This window comes from Otolemur garnettii, unplaced genomic scaffold (assembly GCF_000181295.1).
Source record: "Otolemur garnettii isolate 467f Iridium unplaced genomic scaffold, OtoGar3 scaffold00119, whole genome shotgun sequence".
Classification (NCBI taxonomy): domain Eukaryota; kingdom Metazoa; phylum Chordata; class Mammalia; order Primates; family Galagidae; genus Otolemur; species Otolemur garnettii.
Window position 1 is genome coordinate 5,070,706 of NW_003852514.1, and position 23,205 is coordinate 5,093,910.

The window sequence follows — 23,205 nt, forward strand, 5'->3', positions numbered from 1 at the left end:
CCTGGGAGGATGAGGCAAGAGAATTGCTTAAGCCCAAGAGTTTGAGGTTGCTGTGAGCTGTGACACCACAGTACTTTACGCAGGGTGACACAGTGAGACTCTGTCTCAAAAATAAATAAATAAATAAATAAATAAATAAAGATTGAAACAGGACCTCCATCTCTCACCACTCACAAAGACCAACTTGCAATAGATAAAAGATTTAAACCTAAGACATGATAATATAAAAATTCTAGAAGAAAATGTGGGAAAAACTCTTAATGATATTGGCTTAGCAAAAGAATTTATGAGGAAAACCCCAAAGGCAACTGCAACAAGCACAAAAAATAAATAAATGGGACCTGATCAAGTTAAAAAGTTTCTGCACAGCTAAGGATATAAACAACAAAGCAAAGAGATAGACTACAGAATGGGAGAAGATATTTGAAACAAAGGATTGATAACCAGAATCGATAAAGAACTCAAGCAAATCAACAAGAAAAGAGCAAACAACTCATTAAAAACTGAGCAAGAGACATGAACAGAAAGTTTTATGATGATAGACTAATGACCAAGAGACATTAAAAAATGCTCATCAGCCCTAATCATCAGAGAAATTCAAATCAAAACCACAGTGAGATATCACCCAACCCCAGTAAGGTCCCAACGCAACAGATGTTGGCATGGATGTAGAGAGAAAACACTCATAAACTATTAGTGGGATTGCAAAGTAGCGCAAATTGTATAGAAAGTAGTATGGATTCCTCAAGGAACAAAAAGTAGACTCACCATTTGATCCTGCAATCCTACTTTTAGGTATTCATCCAAAAGAAAAAAAAGGCATTTTATCATAAAGACATTTGCACTCGAATATTTATAGCAGCACAATTCCCAATCTCAAAAATGTGGACACAACCCAAGTGTCCTTCAATACATGAATGGATTACTAAATTGTGGTACATGCATACCATGGAATATTATTCTGCCATAAAAAATACAGAAAGAATAGTCTTACAATGGTAAACATGTAGATAAATATTAAAGGCATTTTTTTCTCAAGCTCTTTAAAGGTTGACTAAAGTAAACTTGATAGTAATATATTATGGGGTTTATAAAATATAGAAGTTAAATATGTGATAAAAATAGCACAAGGTATAGCAAGTTAGAACAAGTATATTGTTCTGAGGTTCTTATATGAAATGTCATATTACTTAAAGGTAGACTATAAAAAACTTTAGCAATATATAACTGTAGAGTAGCTACTAAAAATAAAAAAGGTATACATTATAAGCCAATAAAGGAGACAAAATGGAATCACTAAAAATACTCTATTAATCCAAAAGACAGCAGAAAACATAAAAAAGGGAAACAAAGACAGATGCGACATATAGAAAACAAAGAGCAAAATGATAGATTTAAACTTGATCATACTGTTAATTGAATGTAAATTGTCTAAAGACCATAATTAAAAGGTAGAAATTGTCATAATGGATAAAAGAAAAAAAAAGCAAAACTCACAAAGATATACCATAAGAATCAGTTGCTTTATGACACTGACTAATGTCCTTCAGATCTACAAAGATAGGATAATCTCTTCCCTATACCAGGGAAATTAGTGACAGGGCAGGAAGAAGGGCCCAGCAAGGTCTTCACTTCACAGTGAATTAAGAAATTTAACATCAATAACAAAGTTTCCTTCCAGGCAGTAAGCATGTGCAGAAAGTCAGAATCATGGATTCTGCCTTTATTACTTACCCTAATATATAATCTGCTGAAGAGACAAAACTTTGGGTGAATTCAAGCCTCCTAGCCATATAAAAAAATTATATTAAAAAAATTATATTAAGATGTCAGCAAGATGGCCGAATAGACTGCCAAACACTCATATCCCGCAATAAGAACTCTACATCCATCCACAGGCAAAAGTCTCTCTGTAAGAGCCTCAGGATTCAGATAGAAAGCTGTGAAACTCAGGAAAAGCTCAAACCTATGGAGGCCATTTTGAGTGAAAACAAATACCCGAGTACCAGGGCAGCACCTGTGGCTCAGTGAGTAGGGCACCGGCCCCATATACCGAGGGTGGCAGGTTCAAACCCAGCCCTGGCCAAACTGCAACAAAAAAATAGCTTGGCGTTGTGGCAGGCGCCTGTAGTCCCACTACTCAGGAGGCTGAGGCAAGAGAATTGCCTAAGCCCAGGAGTTGGAGGTTGCTGTGAGCTGTGATGCCACAGTACTCTACTGCAGGCAATAACGTGAGACTCTGTTTCTCTACAAAAAAAAAAAATAATAATAATACCCGAGTACCAGGATTATTGATTGTGCTGCCAGGTTCAAACTCAGAAACAGGCCTGTTACCCAAAGGGTTTGACTACAGCCCTGTCTGGGCTTATGTCTGCAACCAAAATCATCTGCCAAAGGATCCAGAAGGAATCATGAATACTAGTGTCTTGGCAAAAAGGCTCATCTGCCCTCCAACATCAATTCTGGAAGTATACCTGAAAGTTACCTGTAACTTGGCTACAGCTCCCCTCAGTTGTAGTCCCAGCTTAGTATTGCTCACACAAAGACTCAAAGAGAGATGTCCCTATATCTTGCAGCTTGAGAATTACTCATCCTTCTGAGCTTCCATGATGGGCCCATCAGCCTCTATCCCATAGCAGATCCCAAAGAAGCCCAGTCTCATCTCTGGCCCTGCTCCCTGCAGTTAGGGAGCAGCCCTGCCTATACATTGAACTGAGGGACACATGCCCACTTGGCAACCAAGGCAGGCTCACCAGTCTCTGTCCCATAGTACTCCTCATACATACAAGAACAAAGATAAAATGGAATCACTAAAAATACTCTATTAATCCAAAAGAAGGCACAAAAACATAAAAAGGAAATAAAGACAGATGACACACATAGAGAACAAGATAGCAGATTTAAAACTGATCTTGTTAACTGAATGTAAATTGTCTAAAGACTATAACTAAAAGTCTTTGATACAAAGAGACCTATCTTGCTGGGCACAGTGGCTCACATTACAGTAATCTCAGCATTTTGGAAAGCCAAGGAGGGAAGATTGCTTGAGGCCAGGAGTGGGAGACCAGACTAGAAAATGAGACCCTGCCTCTACAAAAAATAGAAAAAATAGCTTGGTATAGTGGCACGAGCCTGTAGTCCCAGCTACTCAGGAGGCTGAGGCAGGAGGATCTCTTGACCCCAGGAGTTTGAGCTTACAGTGAGCTATGATCATGCCACTGCATACCAGCCTGCCAAACAAGAGTGAGATGCTGTCTCTTATTTTTTTTTTTTTTTTTTTTGAGACAGAGTCCCACTGTCATCATAGCTCACACAACCTCAAGTCTTTTGGGCTCAAGTGATCCTCTTATCTCAGCCTCCCAAATAGCTGGGACTACAAGCGTCTACCATGAGTTCAAGTAATCATCCTGCCTCAGCCTCCTGAGTAGCTGGGACTATAGGTGCCCAACATAATAGTTGGCTATTTTTAGAGACTGGGTCTCACTCTGGCTCAGGCTAGTCTCAAACTCCTGTGCTCAAGCAATTCACTCTCCTCAGTCTTCCAGAGTGCTAGGATTACAGGTATGAGCCACTGCACCCAGCCTACAGGTACTGTCTCTTTAAAAAAAAAAAAAAAAAGAAAGAAAGAAAGAAAATTTCCCCCAGCACAGGGGACAGTGAATAGCAGTGTGTGAAAGTGTGCAACTTCTGGTTGCTAATAATGTTCTCTTTCTTGATCTGGATGCTCACTTCATGATATATACACATGCATACTTTTCTGTATTCACATAACACTTCAATAAATGGTACAAACCATGATAAAAATCAAACATTTACCAATAGAAAAAATGAACCATGAGTATGAATAGACAATTCACAGGACAGGAAATCTGAACTTTGAAAAGATGTCCCATCTATCCCAAACTCCCAAACCTCTTTCCCTAGTCTCTCAGAAATGTGTTATCAATCATTCCCAATTACTCAAACTCTTTTCTGAATATTCCTACTCGGGACACAGCCCTGGCTGCACATTATAATAACCTGAGAGTTTTTTAAAAATTACCTATGTCCAAGTTCCTCCCCAGACCATCTGAGTGAGAATCTCCAGGGAACCAGATGTTGACAAGCCCTCCCTGTGATTTTAGCAAGCAGCCATGGTTGAGAGCCACTGCCAACTGAGACCTGGCTCTCCCACTTAGAGTCAGTGGTCAGTTGGCACTTCTGCTAGGATAAGTTCAAGAACTTGATTGTTAGACTTTGCACAATGACAGTTCTGATGGCCATTCCAGAAAAAGCGTTCCAAAATTGCTTTAAAGGATGGACTAGGTGCTAGCATTGGTGCATAGCTTCCCAAGGGGAGCACTTTAAAGATGACCGTAGTGATTTTCAGCCATGAAATATGTAGCACTTTTTCTAGGATGAGTTTGTAAACTTAATTGTCCCACTTTGTACTCAAGATCCCATTTCATCTATTCAGCCTCATTACAGCAATTCTCCCCTCTCATGCATCAATTTCCCCTTCTCTATCATTCAAATCAGCATCAAATACACGATCATAGCTCCCATCTTTGAAAAAAATTTCTTAATCCCATATCTTCATCTAGCAATGGTCCCATTTTCCTACTCTCCTTTGGAAAGAAACTCCCCAAACTGATATCTGTTTTTGCTGTCTCCAATTCCTGTTTTCCCACTGTCTCTTGAGGGTACACCAATTTAGCCTTTAGCCCCTCACTACTCCACTAATGACCCCCATATTGCTAAAACCAAAGGTCAGTTCTCAGTATTCATTTTACTTGATTTATCAGATTACTCAAAACAACTGACCAGTCCTTTCTTTAAAAAAGTTTCTGGACGGTTTTCTAGGACACCACTCACTGTTGGCTTTCCTCCTCGCTGAGCAATCCTTTTCAATCTCTGTTGCTCACTGACTCATCTGAACACTGGAGAGGCCCAGGGCTTACTCTGGACTTCTCTTCTGTCTCTACACCCACTCCTTCATCCAATCTCGTGGCTGTAAACCACTCCTTGGCATTTATACCTCTAGTTCACATCTCTTTGTATTCCAGGCTCATGCTTAGTACACATCTCCACCTGAATGCTGAGCAGGCACCTGGAACTTGCTTGCTCCAAATCAAATCCCTGATTTCTCCCTCCTCCCCAGACTTGCTTCTGCCACAGATCCCTTCAATGTAGCAACTCCAGCCGCCAAGCCAAAACCCTGTACTTTCTCTCTCACATCCTACAGCTAACACATCTGCATATTTTGTTGACTCTAATTTCAAAATACACCCAGATTCCAACCACTTTTCACCACCTTCACTCTCCACAGCTTAAGACTGAGTCACCATCATCTCTTGCCTAGATCACAAGAGCAGCCTCCTAACTAGTCTCCCTGCTTCCTCCTTTGCCTCCCTTAGTCGCCTCAACACAGCAACTGCTGTGATCCTTTTAAAGCCTAAATAAGATTCTGTCACTCCTCTGCTCAAAACCCTCAAATTTCAGATGGAATCACATTAAGGAAAAAGACAAAGTGTTTACAAACAGTGGCCTATAAGGCTCTCTATTAATTCTGTCACCCGTTTATTCTATTCCAGTCACACCAGCCCCTTGGAGTTCTGTGAACATGCCACACATGAATGTCTTGAAATGTGCTATTCTCTCTGCTTGGAATGTTCTTCCTCCAGTTATCCATATGCTCACTTCTCTGCCCCGAACACCTATTACCAACCAAGATACTATGTGGGTTTTTGTCTATTTATTTTGTGTTTCCTTTTGCTGGAATGTGAGCACATGGGACTTTGCCTGTCACTCAGTCTTTGTTGAATAAATGAGTGAATGAATGAACGGTGCTGACACACTAATAATTAAGAAATGCAAATTAGAGCAATATAAAAAATCCTTACATACCAATAATATGCCAAAACTTAAATATGACAAAACCAGGAGACCAGAATACGGAACAAAAACTTTTCTTTTAGTATTTATTTTTTCAAATTAATATGAAGGTACAATTTTTAGGTTACATTGCTCTCACTTCCAGGGTAAAGTTCCACTTATAGACAAGCCCTCACCCAGGGGGTGTGTTATACACTCTCAGAATGTGCTCATTAGGTGAGATCCCGCCTCATGCCCACCCTCCCTCCTTCTGTCAAACGTCCTCCCGCCTCCCCCCTCCCACTTCCCGCTACCCCGAACTGGACTATACTGGTGTCTTATTGTTCTTATGGGCACATACTTGTTTATATATTGATTTCATATGAGTATAGAGTACATGAATATTTATTTTTCCATTCTTATGATATTTTACTAAGAAAAATGTATTTCAACTCCAGCCAGGTAAACATAAAAGATGTAAAATCTCTATCTTTTTCAATAGTCGCATAATATTCCATGGTATACATATACCACAGTTTGTTGATCCATTCATGGGTTGATGGGTACTTAGGTTGCTTCCACGACCTGGCAATTATGAATTGAGCCACAATAAACATTCTAGAGCAAATGTCCTTGTGGTAAAATTATTTTTGTTCTTCTGGGTAGATATCTAGTAATGGGATTCCAGCATCAAATGGTAGGTCTACTTTTATATCTTTGAGGATTCTCCATATGGAACAAAAACTTTTATATACCACTGCTGGAGGTGAATACTAACTAATACTTTAGAGAGTAATTTGGCAATACTAGTAAAGGTGAGGATGCATAGATCCCTCAACCTAGCAATTGCACTGCTGTGTACATATCCTACATTCTAAGGACTACAGCAATTCTTCAAGTACAAAGGAAACCTCTGCAAGAATATTCACTGCCACTGTTTATAAAAGCAAATTAACCAGAAACCTAAGTATCTATCATAAGGAAATGTATAAATTGTACTAGAAACATACAATAGACTACTATGCAACAACTAAAAAATGACCAACCTGCAAATAGCACATGACTGTAGTTCAAAACCACAATGATAAACCATAGAAAAGCAAATTGCATAATATGTATAGTATATACAGTATAATGCTGTGTGTATGTATACTTATGTGTACATATATAACTGAAAACATGGAAAATAAAACTATCTTAAATATGGCCACATTCAAACATAATAATAAAATATTAGGACAGTGGTTACCTCCGAGCAAGAAAGGAGGAAGAAAGAAAGATTTGCTGGAGATTACACAGGGTTCTTCAACTGCATCCATTTTGTTTTGTTTCTTTAAAAAAAGTCTGGTAAATATGGAAAAATATCGGGATTGATAGAAGTGGATCATAGATACAAGGTTATTTTGTAATGCTATTCCCTAATTTCCTCTATATACTCATAATGTTCCTCATATATTCATGTTAATCAAGCATTTTACATTCTGTGGAAAAATATTTAATTAAAACTTCAGTTTCTAAACTTCATAAATAACAATAGCTAACTTCTTCTAACTGAAATGAAGAGTAAAGCAACCAAGCCTTTACCAAAAATTCTGGAATTTCAGAAGTGGATTGGCTCACTTCACACTGACTATTCCACCTCAGCTTCCTATTCTTAAAACAACCTTCCAGTGGCACACTTCTATTTAAATATAAATCAACTGTAAATATTCCCACATAACTATACTGTCCTAGGCTATGAAATGGAAATGCAGCGAGGCGCCCATAATTCAGTGAGTAGGGTGCTGGCCACATACACCGAGTCTGGCAGGTCTGAACCTGGCCCGAGCCAGCTAAACAACGACAACTGCAACAACTGCAACAAAAAAAATAGCTGAGTGTTGTGGCCGGCACCTGTAGTCCCAGCTATTGGGAGGTTAAGGCGAGTCAAGAGAATGAGAATCCCAGCTTGGCACCTGTGGCTCAAGTGGCTAGGGCACCAGTCACATACACCTGAGGTGGCAGGTTCAAATCCAGCCCGGGCCTGCCAAAACAACAATGACAGCTGCAACCAAAAAATGGTCGGGCGTTGTGGCGGGCGCCTGTGGTCCCAGCTACTTGGGAGGTGAAGGCAGGAGACTCACTTGAGCCCAGGAGTTGGAGGCTGCTGTGAGCTGTGATGTCACGGCCCTCTACCCAGGGAAGACAGCTTGAGGCTCTGTCTCAAAAAAAAAAAAAAAAAAAAAAAAAAAAAAAAAGAAATGGAAATGCAATTTAAAGTGTACATAGCAAAAGATATCAAGATTCTTGTGAACTTTGAAAATCACCAGTTGGTAACAGATGGCTATTGTAAGGTCGATAACTGCTCTTTTTCATTCAGAGACTTGGATTTCTGAATTACAGCAGGAGAAGGGTATCTCTCGTGCATTCTCAAACACTTTATCAAATCCAGAAAGTGCTCATCAACAAAGTCTAACAATTAAGTTTGCAAACTTGTTCTAGAAAAAGTGCTATATACCTTATTGCTGAATGTCACTATGATCACCTCATCTTCAAAATACTCCCCTTGGGAAGCTATGCACTGACACCAGTCCACCTCTCAAAGCAATTTTGGAACTCTTTTTCTGGAATGGCCATCAGAGCTGTCGTCATACTGCCCTAGATGTCCTGAATATCATCAAAATATCTTTCTTTCAATATTTCCTTTATCTTCAGGTTAAAAAAAGTCACTAGGGACCAGATCAAGTGAGTAGGGAGGGTGTTCCAATACAGTTATTTGTTTGCTGGCTAAAAACTCCCTCACAGACAGTGTTCATGGGTGAGCTCCTTCAAGACCATTTCTATAGATACCTTTCTCAGGTTAAGATTTTACTATTTCTCCACTGATGTTTACTTAGTCTGCTATGCTTCTCACAGTCAGCCAACAATTTTAACACATAATTCCACGAATTTTTGCAATGTTTTCAGCAGTTCTGCTTGTACTAGCCACCCTGACCTCTCTTCATCAGTGATACTTTCTCTCCCCTCAGCGATTCTCCTGCCTTGGCCTCCCAAGTAGCCAGGACTATAGGTGTTGTACCATTGACACCTGGTTTACTTTTTTACTTTTTTTGTAGAGAGGGGTTCTCACTCTTGCTCAGGCTGGTCTGGAACTCCTGGCCTCAAGCAATCCTCCCACCTCAGCCTCTCAGAGTACTAGGATTATAGGCATGAGCCACCATGCCCACCCTACGATCATGTTTTAAACTTCATCTTCTGGCTAGTCTCTTTTTTCCTTATTGACACACTGTCATTAAACATACTCTTTATGGGGGATTATTTAATGTTTCAATACTTACATATATAGTATAATGATCAAATCTGGTTATTTAGCATTTCCATCACCTTATGCAGCTATCATTTCTTTGTGGTGAGAATATTTTGAAGTCTTTCTTCTAGATTTCATAATATACAATACCTTACTGTTAACCATTACCACCCTGCTTTGTAATAGAGCACCAGAGCTTCTTCTCCCTACCTAATAATAACTTTGTACCTGTTGACCAACCTCTCCACATGCTCTCCTCCCCACTCCCCAGTCTCTGGTAAATTTTCTGGCTAGTCTTTCATATAGCATCCTGCGGAGAGCGGGCTGTGAAGTGGCAGGGCCCCCACAACCTGGGGCACATTCAGGGAATGAACCCCCAACTGCTTCTCCTCCTTTCCCAAAACAACTATATTCCTTTCTTCATGCTCCCTTTGCCAGAAGTCACATAGCTCTTTCTTTGTGTCGTTAATTTTTCTTTCTTTTTTTTTTTTTTTTTTGAGACAGAATCTCACCATGTTGCCCTGGGTAGAGTGCTGTGGTGTCACAGCTCACAGCAACCTCAAACTCTTGGGCTTAGGCAATTCTCTTGCCTCAGCCTCCCAAGTACCTGGGACTCCAGGTGCCTACCACAACGCCTGGTTATTTTGTGGTTGTAGTTGTCATTGTTGTTTGGCAGGCCCAGGCTGGATTTGACCCTGCCAGCTCCGTTGTATATGGCTGGTGCCCTAGCTGCTGAGCTATGGGCACCAAGCCTGTCTAGTTAATTTTTAAGAACTATGCAGAGATCCTTGTGATCTTTCCCTTTTCACTTCTTACCATATGTTATCAGAGTAGAAACCATTAACAGGATGATTTGTCTTTATTAAAGTCATTTACATTTTCCAATCATACTGTAAGACCAAAGATTTGTCTTCTGTCTATGCTACTTCCCCATATTGTCTATGCTACTTCCTTAGATAACTCTGTACAGAAACTATAAAATAAAGCTGATTTTGTGCTTTGGTGCTGGCTGCTGCCATCAGTGCAGTCAGACCTCCCAATCCCATCTTTCGTCTCTGTGTCTTCTCTTGTGTTGTATTTTCCTCAATCCCCACCACTTCCACTCTGGTTTGCTCCCCTTCCCCGTGCTGGCTGGCAAAAGCATCCCATTTTTATTTTATCCTCATCATCTCTTCTCTCTCTGAATATATTATCATAACAATTGGGACAGAAAGTGGTTGGTAGCTTTTTACTCCTTGCAAAGTCTATTTCCTCTGAGTTTGCTTTTTTCTTCCGAAAAAGATCCTATCTTCCACCTCCAATATTGGATGCTCTCCTCAAGTAACTGCTAATTCTTGGGTATTTGTATATGATTAAGAGTCAGAGCCTGAAAAACTTACAACTGAACTCGTGAGTGGGGATGGGGACTTAAGAGTTTCAAGGGAACCTCCTCTCAGGTCTTTTCCCTAGAGATACACAGAAACCCCTAAGAATAACATTCTAATCCTTTGCCTGACGGCCAGCATTCTGTGAGCCTAGAGAAATGGGGGACCAGGGATCAGAGAGGCTCTCAGATTTGGTATGCATACAATCACTTTTTCCTCTGTTTTCCATTTAGTAAGGATTATGTTATACTTCTTTCCAAATTCTGAACAGATATTAATTTTTGAGACTTGGAAATAAGACACTGGATTTCCCCCAAATCTCAAGTTATTCTGTAGTTTTCATAAGATTTTGCTTACATGTTTTTAAATAATAATGAGTGACCATTAACAATAAATAGTGAACCTCTGTTCCACAGCAGTGTTATATTAAAAGTTTCAAAGATACTCTGTTTAAAAAAAAAAAAAGATGTAAAACTAAATCCATGGCTTATTATTATAAACCAATATATGATGATAAAATTATATATTAAGAAAACATGACTTCTATCTGATATAGACAAAGGATAATAGAAGACATTAAAAATGAATACAAAATATTTCTGCTGAGAAGTCCTCTAATAAAAAATAAATTTTTAAAAATACAAAATAAATGCCAAATGAAAAAAATCATTATAAAAATTAACAGATAATAGTATATTTAAAAGTTATTCTTAAAAGAAATCTTAAAGCATACCAAGTATTACCTGCTTTTTCCAATAATCTTGATCTTTGTTTCACAATACTCCAGATGTAAAAAATAAGAATACATTTTCGTTGACACTGGTCAAATTACAAGTGCATCTAAAAGCACCTTTGAAGGCCAGGCACAACACCTATAATCCCGTGACTCAACACCTGTAATCCTGGCACTCTGGAAGGCAGAGGCTGTCCTGTCAGTAGATTACTTGAACTCAGGAGATGTAGACCACCTGAGCAAGAGACTCAGTTTCTACTAAAAATAGAAAAATTAGCCAGGCATTGTGGTAGTCATCTGTAATCAAAGCTACTCAGGAAGCTGAGACAAAAGGATCACTTGAGCCCACGAGTTTGAGGCTGCTGTGAACTGTGATGCCATGGCACTCTACTTAGGGCCACAGAGTTGAGACTCTGTCTCAAAAAAAAAAAAAAAAAAAAAAACTTTAAGCTGAGTGTTAGAGTTTCTATGTTGTCTCATATAAACTTGTTTGTTTACTCTGATGGTTTTGAGGGTTTTATTTTTTATTTTTCTATTTCAGGTTAATATGAGGATACAGCCAGGTCACAATATTTGAATTTGTTAGGTAGAGTCCTTCTTATAGTTGTGTCCTGTACCCAAAAGATGTGCCATACACCCCTACATTGTGCCCATTAAGTGGGAGCACCCCAAATCCTCTCTCATTTCTCCCTCCTCCCTCGTTCCCCCAGCAACTTGAATTGAGATGAGTTTTTCTCCTCTGTGGGTATAAATTAGATCATCTACTGGCTTCATATTAGTATTGACTACATTGGATATTTGCTTTTCCATTCTGTTTACTCAGATTTTGATTTTGCCCTTGAGTTTAATACTGCTTTTACTAATTCAGATTTTAAGTCAAGTTCTCACTTCATCTCTGAGTATTCCACAAAAAAATTCATACTATTCTCTTTTGCAATTGCTCTGTTGGAAGTATTTACAAAAGACTACAGTCTATAATGAATATTCTGAATTGAAAAACACCAGCAAACATTCCTGAGTAGTATTTACATATTATATTATACAGAGCTTATAACAAGAGTAATAAACACTACCACACAGAATAAGATGTTGTACTGCCAATTTTAGGACTTATTTTGCTTCCAAACTTATTTCATAGAACACCATTCATAGGATTTACATGAAATATACTATGCAAATACAAACTTTTTTTGAGAGGAAACAGAGTCTCACTCTGCCACCTAGGCTAGAATGCTACAGCCCCAGTTTAACTCACAGCAACCTCAAACTCCTAGGCTCAAACATCCTCCTGCCTCAGGCTCCCAGGTAGCTGGGACTATAGGTGCCCACCACCACACCTGGCTAATTTTTCTATCTGTAGTAGAGATGTAGTCTCACTTTGCCCAGGCTGGTCTGGAACTCCTGAGCTCAAGGGATCCGCTCGTCTCAGCTTCCCAGATTGCTAGGATTACAGACACAAGCCACAGCGCCCAGCTTCACCCTAAACTTTATTTCTAAGAAAATCTCACTGCTAACACAAAACAAAACATGAAAACACATTTTTAAAATGGCAACAGCAACAAACAAGTCTCAGGCTTCTGTCTCAGTTCCCAGAGATGTACACCTTAAGTTTCCACTCAGTGTCAGCCTGCCCTGCTCTTGCTTTCTTACTTGACGTCTGTGTGCTCTCCAAACCAACTTTACCCGATAATACAGACTGCTGAGCTTAATTCTCATGAATTTTATAATTCCTTTTTCTTATGGTTTTCCTAACTTTTCCAATAACATCCCTCAGGATTTAGAATTTGAAATAACATACATATTTTCTGAGAAATGCTAGGAATGACATCCCATGGGAAAATACAACTTTATCCAGAGATCATCTGTTTTGAGCCTTTACAGGCGTCCTCAAACTACAGCCCACGGGCCACATACAGCCTGCCTAGGACATTTATCTGGCCCGCTGGGTGTTTTTGCCACTGCTGCCTGTCCTGCTTAGCAGCTGACTCGTCCCAGGGCCCACAGTCAGGCCCTCCAACGGTCTGAGGGACAGTGAACTGGCCCCCTGTTTAAAAAGTTTGAGGACCCCTGCTTTAGAATTTACCCCAAGGTAAATAACATGCATTGGGAGAGTTGTTTCTTAGCAATCTTCCTTATTTTATGACTTGTGTATACTAAATTCCAGAGACATCTAGCACTGCCAGTACTTGAATATTATAAAGATTTATAGGGAACATCTGATTAGATCATAATCTTTCTCTTTGTCAACTCAGGATGCATAAGTCTTAGGTGCGTTAGTTAATTTTCACTCATTCTTAGGCTTTTCAGAACTCAGTGTTCCATGTTGCTGCTGTCTGCTTTTCTGATATCCTTCTCCATTTGGATCTTTACTGAAGTTTTAGGTGATTTTCAACAAATCTTCAGCAAGATTTAAAGTGTAAATTCAATCTACCATCTTACTTCCACAAAGACTTTTTTTTTTTTGAGACAGGAGTTCACTCAGCTGCCTAGACTTGAGTGTGTCATCATAACTCACCACAATCTCAAATTCCTGGGCTCAAGTGACCCATCTGACTCAGCCTCCTGACTAGCTGGGACTACAGGTACATGCCACACACACCCAGCTAATTTTTCTATTTTTTTATAGAGGCAAGGTTTTTACCTAGGCCTCCCAAAGTGCTAGGATTACAGGAATGAGCCACCATACCCAGCCAAAATCTCATTTTTAATAATCTACTTAAAGTGCCCACTGATGCAGGTGGTCCCAACAATCACACTTTCAAGCACTAGAGTATAAACAGTAAAAAGTGCCCAGAAGAACAAACACAATTAAAAATAGCTGAAGAAAGTGACAATGTTTATATATCAAAGAGAATATTCTGCAAACTACAATAGCTATTCCAATAGCTAAAGGGCTAATGGAAGAAGAAAAGTTAGACTTGTTCTCTATTCCCTCTCCCCCAAAACTAGAAACAGTATGGAGAAAGTACAGACAAGAGATCTGGTACAAGACAGAGAACTTCTTAAGAGATAAAACTATCCCAAACAGGAAAGAACTGCCTTGATAAGAAAGAAACTCAAGAACTGCACAACTACCACTAATGAGGGATGCCTAACAGCACCTAAGCCCCAAATGGTTGTATGGTCCAACTGGTTGCTGAGACAATACTGACACACAAAATAAGCACCTTTTTTTTTTTCGGTTGTAGCTGTCGTTGTTTGGCAGGCATGGGCTGGATTCAAACCCGCCAGCTCCAGTATATGTGGCTGGCCCCCTAGCCGCTTAAGCTACAGGCACCAAGCCCAAAAACTAAGTCTTGCTGAGTGAGGGCTACCAAATATATAAGATTTACCCATAGTAACAGTTTTATAGGTAATCACCGTCTGGTCCTAAATTTCCTTTTCTCAGCTGTAATATAATTTTTTGCCTACACAATCTGCACTCAGATGTGTATTCATCCCTAGATTCAATGTGAGTTGTTAAAAGGTAACAAAGCAACAGGCTCCTGATTGCTATGAAAGTGTCCCTATGAGCCACAAACTTTAATCTATTATTAAGCATTATTTTCAGCACAGGAAATACACGCTTACAAACAGGTTTCCCTGCATCTATTCTCCTCATCTCCTCCAATCAAGGGAGAAAGAGAACCCCAGGAGTCCAGAACACAGTGAAGGAGGAGAAAGGGAAATGAGATAATGTTATAACACTCAGCAGAGAGGCCAGTCACAGAACAGGGAGATGGGAGGAACATTGTGGGGGAAGTTAAAGACTTCGGGTTTATTCTAAGTATTCTAATGGTAACAGAAGAGCTTCAAGCAGGTGAGTGACATGACCAAACTTTACATTTTTAAAAATGACTGTTGTGTAAAAAATGGAGGGAATAATACATTCTGGTAGACCAATTAGGAAGCAGTGTCTAGGTGAAAAATGATAGTTTAAATAAGGATGATAGGCTCAGCGCCCGCAGCTCAAGCAGCTAAGGTGCCAGTCATATACAACAGAGCTGGCAGGTTTGAATCCAGCCCAGGCCTGCCAAATGACAATGACAATTACAAACAAAAAATAGCTGGACGTTGCAGCCGGCACCAGTAGTCCTTGCTACTTGGGAGGCTGAGGCAAGAGAATCACCTAAGCCCAAGAGTTTGAGGTTGCTGTGAGCTGTGACACCATGGCACTCTACTCAAGGCAACAGCTTGAGACTCTGTCTCAAAAATATATATAAATAAATAAATAAATGAGGATGACAGAGCTAAAGTGACCACATTTGACAATGTTTAGGAGACAGAATCAGAAGAATGCTGATAGGTGCTAACAATGACCCTAGTGTCATTCATGAGCATCTGGATGAATAGCAGTCACAGTCCCCAGGAAGTATATACTGCCAGGCATAAATTACTGGAAGTGTAAAGAAAAAGAAAATCCCTTTTTTGGATGGGTTAGGTTTGAAACCCTGTGAGTTATCTAAGTTGAATGTCTCACGAACTCCACTCATCATTTCCCACAGAGTATCTCCATTAGGGCTTCAAACTGAGGATGCAACACTTGAAACCTGTATCTTCCTTCCACATATGCTCCATTTGCTGATCAATGTCACCAACTGCCAAAGGTTTGTAGACAGGCTTCCTACATGTAATAGAGAAGGCCAGAATAAAAATATCTCAAGTCTCACTGATAAGATTCTAGAACTCATATATTCATCCTTAACACTGAAGTCATTCTTGCCACAAAGGTTAACCTTAAGTAAAAAGTTAACTCATAACTGCAAATATTTAAAACCGTTCGAAAACAAATACAAATGTATTAAGGAAATTTTTTTTTTGCAGTTTTTGGCTGGGGATGGGTTTGAACCCACCACCTCCGGTATATGGGGCCAGCACCCTACTCCTTTGAGCCACAGGCACTGCCAAAATATTAAGGAAACTTTTATCCACAGATTGCTTTACTGGTATCATCACAAGACAGATTTTGGAACAGATTCAAGAAAATAGATTAGGGAGTTAAATTTCAGTTCTTAATTAACCATCTTGTTTTTCCAAGGTAAAAACTTAAGAGCTCAGTAGCACACTCAGCCCCGTCAGCAGGTAACACCTGTGATGCCTCAGGACTTTGCAGAGTCTCCACCAGCAAGAGGGCTCTCACCAGATGCGCCTCCACAACCTTGGGCTTCCCAGCCTCCAGACTGTGGGAAATGAATTGTGTTTCTTACAAAACAGAAAAGAAGATTCAGAGCAATTATTTTCCACCTCACTAGAAACCACATAATCTTTATTAGTATGTCCTACTGTAGAACAACACTGCCACCTGTTGGAAGACATCACTAGCAAAATGTTTTTATTCCTAAACAAGTTTGTGAGAAAGTTTGTAAGTTTCTGACTTTACCACTTCCCACAATAAAAACACAAAATGATATTTCCTTTTTGGTTTTGGTTACATGGATAAGGGGCAGGTGTGACCATGAAGAGACCGCAGTAGGGAGTTTTTCATGTGAGGTAACTATTCTGATTATGGTGGTGGTTACACAAATCTACAGATAGATTAAAGCTCATAATCCTTTAAGCCAACAGGAGAAAAGTTCATTTTACAGTATGATAATTATTTTAAAAGATAGGTACAGAGTGTTTAACAGATATAAGGATAAAAATACTCATATATGATATTTATAGAAAGGAGGGGAAATTATAAAAAGTGAAAATATTTACATAAATTTCAATATTTTTCCTATTTATAGCTCAAACACATGAGGTCCAAATAAAATTAGAAAGGCCCTAACATAATATGGCATGCAAAAATATTTAAATACACATGCAGAAGTGTTTCTAAAGGCTCCCATTGTACACTCAAAGTCAAACTTTGTCCCGAGCATAGGACAGTCCAATGACAGGTAACAAGCTATAATCATAGTTAAGAATCAATATTAACATTTAATTCTGATAACTTCAAAAGTAATCTCATAAAGGCATCGTTTATATAATTGTGTTTTGTCTCCCTCAAAAAGCTGAGACACAAACAGGCAAAGCTGAGTGCTCAGCGTCTATGCAATCTTAGTATATTTGCTGGAAGTTGAGGGAGTTCACCTAGGAATCTAAGTGATATCAAAGTTCCAAGAGATCTGGATCGTCCTGATACTATAATAATTCACAGACCTTTTGAACTCACCTCCATTTTAGAGACTACTATAATGGGTAATTTGCCCCAAACACCAAAAAAAAAAAAAGCATTACAAAAAAGGAAATTAAAAAATTAAACAAAAAGGAAGATCTTGAATCATAGAGGTATTTAGGATTTGGGAAACTAAGTAAATCTTGTATTTAGTCTGAATTCTAACAATTTTAAAAGTCAAAGATCTCCAAATTCTAAGACAAAAACAACTACCCCTTCATCTAGGAAATGGCCCTTTGAACTTGTATCTTTAGAAAGGTAAGTGTAGTAATACATGCCTAAATCACATAATTCTTCTAAATCTCATATTCTAGGTAAATGATTCAAAACACTAAAGCATATGGGCAGTGCCTCAAAAACTTAAAAGAATTACCCTATGATCCAGCAATTCCACTTTTGAGTATATACCTAAAAGAACTGATAGTAGGAACTTAAACAGATATTTATATACCAACATTCATAGCAGCACTATTCATAATAGCCAAAAGGTGGCAACAACCCAAATGTCTACTAATGAATGGATAAACAAAATGTTGTCTATATATACAATGGGACATTATTTTCAGCCTTTAAAGGAAGGAAATTCTGAGACATACTACATGCATGAACTACGAAGATACTATGCTAAATGAAATTAACTAGATACAAAAGAACAAATGTTACATGATTATACTTGTATGAGGTTGTTAGAGTAGTCAAATTAATAGAGACAGAAAGTAGAAAGGTGGTGCCAGGAGCTACAGAGACAGGGGTAACAGATTTACTGCTTGGTAAATTGGTACAGAGCTTTTGTATGAAGATGAAAATGTTCTGCAGATGGATGCCAGTGAAGGTTACACAGTGTGAAAGTACTTAATGCCACTAAATTGTACACATAAAAATGGTTAAAATGGTATATTTAGTGTACATATATTTTACCACAATTAAAACAGACACACACACACAGAAGCAAGAAACATAGAATCCTAAGTGGAATCAGGCTATGAGGAAGAAATGAAGCCTTGGACATTGTATGCAAAATGCAGAAATGCAAATTTTTCTATGGACCTAGAGTATTCATTAATATAACACCTTTCCCCAATCATCCTTTTCTTAGGGTTGCACTTCTATCCAATGAGTACGTAGTGAGGGTAGTACTACTAATACCTAAAAAAAAAAAAAAGCTTTCCTCAGATTTTCAAAGATACTCAGTCTCTAAAAGATTTTTGAACTATTACCTTTTAACCAGTGATATTAAAAAAAAAAAAATTTTTTTTTAAGCTACCCGGATTTTATTTTTAGTGATGGAATCTCACTCTGCCACCCAGGCTGACATGCAATAGCACAATCACAGGTTACCATAACTTTGAACTTTTGGGCTCAAGCAATCTAGACTCTCTACTAGCCTCCCTAGTAGCTAAGACTACAGACACATGCCATACACCTAGTTAATGGTTTGTTTGTTTGTTTTTGTTTTTTTTTTTTTACTTTTTAAAGATAGTTATGTTGCCCAAGCTAGCCCGTTAACAGGATTTTATGAAACCACATTTCCCAATATCCCCCAATCAATACAGAATAGAATATTTAAACTACACATACATTAAAATCTCCAAATAAATGTCTGATAAAGTGAAATAAGTACTTACTAGACTGGGCACTGTGGCTCACGCCTATAATCCTAGCAGGGAGGCCAAGGCAAGAGGATCACTCAAGCTCAGGAGTTCAAGACCAGCCTGGGCAAGAGCAAGACCCTGTCTCTACTAAAATAGAATAATCAACTGGTGGCTATGGCCAGTGCCTGTAGTCCCAGATATTCAAGAATCTGTGGTAGAACGACTGCTTGAAGCCAGGAGTTTGAGGATGCTGTGAGCTAGGCTGACACCACAAAACTCTAGCTTGGGCAACAGAGTAAACTATGTCTCTAAAAATAAATACTCATTATTTGGTGATCAATTGCCCAATATAGTTCTCATGAATCTAATACAGCATATTAAACATGAACAATAAGAGAATAAGAGAATAGCTTCTTAAAGTCTGAAGTAGAAAATTAAATGAATAAAATTAAAGCAGATTATAGCATATTTTTCAAGGCAGAAAGACAAGGAAGCAGTATTATCTGAAACAATGAACACTATAAGGTTAAGTATCATACCAAGGATTCAGAAGTCACATTACCCAGGGAACTACTACGTCAGTCTCTAGAACTCTTATAATTTTTTTTTTTTTTTTTGAGATAGTCTCATTTTCTTGCCCATAGTAGAGTACCATTGCGTCATAGCTCACAGGAAACTCAAACTCCTAGGCTCAAGCAATCCTCTTGCCAGGGCCTCCCAAGTAACTAGGACTACAGGCGCCCACCACAACACCTGGCTATTTTTTTAGAGACAGGGTCTCGCTTTTTTAGAGACCAGGGTCAGGCTGGTCTCAAACTTTTATTTATTTATTTATTTTTTTTTTTTTTTTTTTTGAGACAGAGCCTCAAGCTGTCCCCCTGGGTAGAGTGCCGTGGCATTACAGCTCACAGCAACCTCCAACTCCTAGGCTCAAGCGAGTCTCCTGCCTCCGCCTCCCAAGTAGCTGGGACCACAGGCGCCCGCCACAACGCCCGGCTATTTTTTGGTTGCAGCCGTCATTGTTGTTTGGCGGGTCCGGGCTGGGGATTCGAACCCGCCACCTTAGGTGTACGTGGCTGGCGCCCTAGCCCGTTGAGCTATAGGCGCCGAGCCCATTTATTTATTTTTTGAGACGGAGCCTCAAGCTATCCCCCTGGGTAGAGTGCCATGGCATCACGCTCACAGCAACCTCCAACTCCTGGGCTCAAGCGAGTCTCCTGCCTCAGCCTCCCAAGTAGCTGGGACTACAGGCGCCCGCCACAACGCCCGGCCATTTTTTGGTTGCAGCCATCATTGTTGTTTGGCGGGCCCGGGCTGGGGATTCGAACCCGCCACCTTAGGTGTATGTGGCTGGCGCCTTAGCCGCTTGAGCCACAGGCACTGAGCCGGTCTCAAACTTTTAAGTTCAAGTAATGTACCTGCCTTAGCTTCCCAGAGTGCTGGGATTACAGACATGAGCCACGAGGCCAGGCCTAGAACTCCTATAATTAAAGAATTTCCCAAATTATCTCCCAGGAGCCTTTAGAAAAAAAAAAGACTGGGGCGGCACCTATGGCTCAAAGGAGTAGGGCACTGGCCCCATATGCTGGAGGTGGCAGGTTCAAAGCCAGCCCCAGCCAAAAACTCCAAAAAAAAAAAAAAAAAAGACTGACAGTTCTGAGTACACAAATATGTAAAACAGTACAAAAAAACTATAAAACAAAGATAACTAAATAAACTGAAAATATCTGCCACATATCTAAGTCAATGGCTCAATATCCCTACAAAAATAACTCTTATAAAGAAAAGACAAAACTCAATAGAGAATGGACAAATTATATAAAGTTTTCCTTCTCCTGTTTCATTTTCCAAGTCTTAAAATGTTCTTTACAGGTTCTTCACATCATTTTTTCCTAGACCTGGCCTTCCACAGACAATTTTGGGAAATAGATCATTTTCTGAATTACCCTCACATACCTCACATATAGGGAGGTCTCCAGGGAGAATAAAAATTTACTTCGTAAGTTTTTCATTTAAAGGAACTATAGCACAATCTATACTTTATCTTAGCCAAAAGGCCAAGAAGTGATATACAATCTAAAAGACTGTAACATATCTGATAAGCAACTTCTATCTAGAATATATAATGAACTACTACAACTCAGTGATAAAAAGACAAATAACCTAATTTTAAGAATGGGCAAAGGATCTGAATAAATATTTCCACAAAGATGATGTGCAAATGGACAATAAGCCCATGAGAAGATGCTCAACATCACTAGCCATCAGAAAAATGCAAACTAAAACCACAATAGTTTCAAAAAGCTGGAAGATATTTGAATGTTCACAACACAAAGAAAGGATAAATGTTTGAGGTGATGGATGCTAATTACCCTAATTTGATCATTATACACTGTATCTACGTATCAAGATCTCACTCTAGGCCTGGCACAGTGGCTCATGCCTGTAAACCTAGCACTCTGGGAGGCCAAGGCTGGAGGACAGATTGAGCTCAGCAGTTCAAGACCAGCCTAGCAAGAACAAGACCCTGTCTCTACTAAAAACAGAAAAATTAGTCAGGGAGTCTAAGGCCAGAGGATAGCTTAGCCCAGGAGTTTGAAGTTGCTGTGAGCTATGATGATGCCACTGCACTCTACCCAGGGCAACAGAGCAAGACTCTATCTCAAAAAATAAAATCACCTTCTTCCATAAATCTGCACAATTATTAAATCTCAACTAAAAAGAAAAAAATACAACACATACTTTACACCCATTAGAATGGCTAGAATCAGAAAGACATAATGACAGTGCTGGTGAGGAACAGAGAAATCAGAACCCTAATCTACTGCTGGTAAGAAGTTAAAAAGATACAAAATGACACTTGGGCGGTGTCTGTGGCTCAGTGAGAAGGACGCCAGTTCTATATACCTAAGGTGGCAGTTTCAAACCTGGCCCCGAACAAACTACAACAAAAAATAGGTGGGCATGTGGCCTGTGTCTGTGGTCCCAGCTACTCAGGAGGCTGAGGCGAGAGAATCGCCAAGACCTGGAGGTTGCTGTGAGCTGTGACGCTACGGCACTCTACCGAGGACGACAAAGTGAGACTCTGTCTCTAAAATAAAATAAAATGACACTCTGGTATCATTTCTCAAAATGTTGAACAGAGTTACCATTATGAACCAGCAATTCTACTCCTAGATATATTGCCCAGAGAAATGAAAACATACTGTCTATACAAAAATTTGCACATGAATGGTCATACCAAAATTATTCATAATAGCCAAAAGGTAGAAACAACCCAAATGTCCAACAACTGATCAATGGATAAATGGTGGTATATCCATACAAAAATTATCCAGTAATAAAAATAAAGTACTGATACATACTACAACATGGATGAACATGAATGTTATGCAGAAGAAACCAGTCAAAAAAGACCATATAATGTATATAGGCAAATTTACAGATAGTAGATCAGCAGTTGCTTAGGGCTTGGAATGGGGAATCAGGGTAGGAAAATCAGGAGAAACTACTATATGACTTCAGAATTAGGAGTGATGAAAATGTTCCAAAATTGATTGTGGTGATGGTTGTACAACTTTGTGAATGTATTAAAAATCACTGTACACTTTAAATGCGTGAATTCTAGGGTATGTTATCTATATGTCAGTAAAGCTGTATTCTTCTTCAAGGACTAAAGATTGTATTGGGATAGTGGGTTTTTTTCAATTTTACTCCCAGCTCTTCAAATAGTATCTGGAAGATAGCACAAAAAAGTGCCAGAACAAAAAATAAGTTAGGATATACCTTAAAATGAAAGAGTGAAACTGGAATGTTCCTAACGCAGAGAAATGTTAAATGCCTGCAATGATGGATACCCCAATTATCCTGATTTAATTCACATTGTAGGCCTGTACCAAAATATCAACACATACCCTATAAAGATATACAACTATTATTTTTGTACCAATAATTAAACTTTTTTTTAATTTAATAGTACCTGGCAATATTAGAAAGTCAATAAATTCCAGATGAATGGAAGAATAAAAATAAAAACTTTGGTAAACCATGTAAAACCTTGTTATATCCAAAGTGATGAAATTGCTGCAGATTGGCACAGCAGGAGCATAAAGTGAGCATATGTATGGCTGTATTATCCATGAAAAAAGACAGAAAAATTCTGCAGAAGCAAGGCCTTGAAGGGTCTTGAAGCCAGACTAAGAAATGTGTATTATCCTAAAGGCAGTAAAATATGGGCA

At 39.0% G+C, this 23,205-nt stretch overlaps 1 protein-coding gene and 1 pseudogene across 1 annotated transcript in view; one reads left to right on the forward strand and one right to left on the reverse strand.

The window, feature by feature from the left end:
- Positions 1-23,205, reverse strand: part of LOC100950334 (cytochrome c oxidase assembly factor 1 homolog) — a 91,845-nt gene that overhangs the window by 67,583 nt on the left and 1,057 nt on the right. The window lies entirely within an intron of this gene.
- Positions 18,456-18,588, forward strand: LOC111727728 (annotated as a pseudogene).